This window comes from Vulpes lagopus, chromosome 3 (genome assembly GCF_018345385.1).
Source record: "Vulpes lagopus strain Blue_001 chromosome 3, ASM1834538v1, whole genome shotgun sequence".
NCBI classification, from domain to species: Eukaryota; Metazoa; Chordata; class Mammalia; order Carnivora; family Canidae; genus Vulpes; species Vulpes lagopus.
In genome coordinates this window covers 24,751,827-24,754,754 of record NC_054826.1, presented here as the reverse complement: position 1 = coordinate 24,754,754, position 2,928 = coordinate 24,751,827, and the positions used below count along the sequence as shown (strand labels likewise).

Sequence of the window (2,928 nt, the reverse complement as noted above, 5' to 3'; positions counted from 1 at the left end):
AAAAAAATGTTTTTCAATTTTGTACTCAATCCATTTGGTGTATTTCAAAAGTTGAAATATTTTTCTTCATTTATCAGCGAAAGAAGTTAGAAATTAACTTCAAAAAAATTAGCAAATGGCAAACAATTCGTGAAAGTCACAGTCACATAAATAGTGCATCTTAGAAAAAAAACGAGGGGTAAGATAGGTTCCACTTACTTTCATGAGTTTCATCAGTTACTGGACCTACTTAAGGGTGGAGAGAAAAGGCAATGTTCAAAAAGGAGTATGTTATTAAATGAGGCATTTACTATACTCCTTCTAGGAACACCAGGTGGAAACAAGTTTTCTAAACTGGGTCGAGGAAGTAGAATGTGGAATCAATCCATAAAGGCTGTCCATCAATCCATCAAACCATAAGGCTGTCCAGTGGTTAATGAACTTTAAAAACATGACTCAATGGGGATGCTTGGGGGGCTCAGCAGCTAAGTGTCTGCTCTTAGCATCCAGGTTCCAGATCTAGTCTCAAATCAGACTCCTTGCAGGGAGCTTGCTTCTCCCTCTGCCTGTGTCTCTGCCTCTCTCTGTGTCTCTTCTAAATAAATAAATAAATAAATAAATAAATAAATAAATAAATTTTAAAAATGACTAAATAAAAACAAACTCCAAACACATGCTCTGCCCCCACAAAAAAAGGGGGAAAAAAACTAAATATCCCAGATTATTCTCCAGAGTGGATAGATGGAGTCTGGGAGCAGCTTCAATGACCCAGATTAGTCTGTTATAGAGTCATCATAAGCATGTCTTGCTTTTAAACAATTTTTTAAAACAACAAAACAAAAACTAGTATTAATCACCTCTGACAATACACAGTTACTCTAATAAACTAGTACTGAGAGGTGGAAGGAGATCATCCCTACAGGCCTTGTCTCACACCAGAGTGCCTGTGGGAAGGTGCAGGGCATTTGTCATTTTTGCAAAAACGAATTTTAACCTTTAATCTTTAGTTTGATTTAACATTGCTTTTAGAATGACGCTGACAACAGCTGTGCGGAAAGGGCTCTAGAGAGATGTTCATAGCAGCATGCACCTGCGGCTCTTCTTCAGTTCTGGAAGCCCTAGGGCAGCCAATATTGCTTCGTCAAATACATTCTTTAGGCCTTTCTGTGTGAGTGCAGAACACTTCACACACTTGACTGCCTTCAGGTCCCGGGCCAGCTTTTCAGCAGTCTCTGCAGTGATAGGCTTCTGTTTGTTGTTGGCAAGTTTCTCAATCGTAGAGGGGTCATCTCAGAGGTCAATTTGAGTCCCAACAAGCCAGAAAGGAGCCTTTGGACAAGGGTAAGTTATCTCTGGCACCCACTTTTCCTTCATATTTTCAAGTGAGGATGGAGAGACCACTGAAAAACAGACTAGAAATACATCTGTTTGTGGATAACTCGGCCGTCATCATCTGTCACTATCCTCTTGCCCTGCAGTACCAAAAAGTCTGAGAGTATATGGCTCTCCACCAATCATAACTGTGACTGCATGTTTGTCAAAAAATAGTCAGTACATACTCAGATGGAAATCAGTTGTGTAGGATATCAGGACACATGTTTTACTAATGGCACCATTGCCCACAACACTGCACTTAATTCTCTGCATTGCTGAAACAGCACTGAATCCACTTTAAATATTTCAAAATCAGTGATGATCTCAGTTGCTCCAACAGGACATTGGCAGCACTACACAGAGTCCCCTCCACTCTAGTATTGTTAATATGAAACTTCCATGTGTGCATTGTAGGACAAAGCAAATGATTTAGTATAAAACATTCCAATTCTAATATTTCTGATGTCATTGAGAATTGGGATTTGGAGGAAAGCCAGTGAAGAGGAAATACCCTGTAGTTCTGGCTTCAAATTAAAAGTATCAGTATAAAAAAAATAAAAAATAAATAAAAGTATCAGTATAAATTTGTGATATGATGGTAACTTAAAAAAAAATTCTCCCCTAGCTCTTTCTTTTGAAAAGGCTCAAAAACATTGCATAATAGCAATGAGAACCACTAGCATCCAGACTGTAGTCTTAAAATATGGTTTCCAACTAAAAGATATCAGGGCTCTTTGGAGAGATAATTGACTGTAGGTTTGGGGCAGGAAGTGTATGTGATGATACTGGAACATGTTGTCGTAATAAATAATATTTTAAATATTAGATATTAAATAGTAAATAATAGTAAATAATATTTTAGATATTATTTAAATATCTAAATAGTAAATAATATTTTAAATATTATTAGGGTTATATCAAAAGAACTCAGGAGCCAAACTGAAGAGGTTCCCACTAAGCAAAGAAAGAACAATCTGAGCATCAATAACAGTAACATTGCTTTGGACTTGGATACTCCATACATGTTTACATTTATATTAATAGTAAGTAAAATAATTAATTTAATAATTGTATTCCATTACGTGATGCTGATGAACAAATTCATTATTTTGAAAACTGGTAGATAAGAGAGAATCATGTATCCTGCATTTCCTATTCAAACGGTACCACTTTTTAAGCAGCTAGTAGATGAGATAAAATGTCTCTTTACAGAAGTTTTCCAGCAAGTAAATGAAGATAGAATATCATCATTTTGCAATTTATATTAAATAAATGGCTTTAGGCATTGATTATCAGTGGTTGCTACACCTCAATAAGAGAGATACACGGGTATTATATGCTTTTAATGGAAGAACACACCGCTATCTAGAAAATGGTCTTGCAAGAAACAAAACAAACAAAACCACAACACAACAAAACAAAAAAACCTGGAATCTAAATCTTGTTAAACCTCAAGATCCAGGGCAGCCCGGGTGGCTCAGCAGTTTAGCGCCGCCTTCCACCCAGGGTGATCCTGGGGTCCAGAGATCAAGCCCCACGTCGGGCTCCCTGCATGGAGCCTGCTTCTCCCTCTGC

General features: G+C 37.2%; 1 pseudogene; it reads right to left on the bottom strand.

Annotated features, from left to right (window-relative positions):
- Positions 1 to 1,053: 1,053 nt before the first annotated feature.
- Positions 1,054 to 1,626, bottom strand: LOC121488239 (annotated as a pseudogene).
- Between the last annotated feature and the right edge of the window lie 1,302 nt (positions 1,627 to 2,928).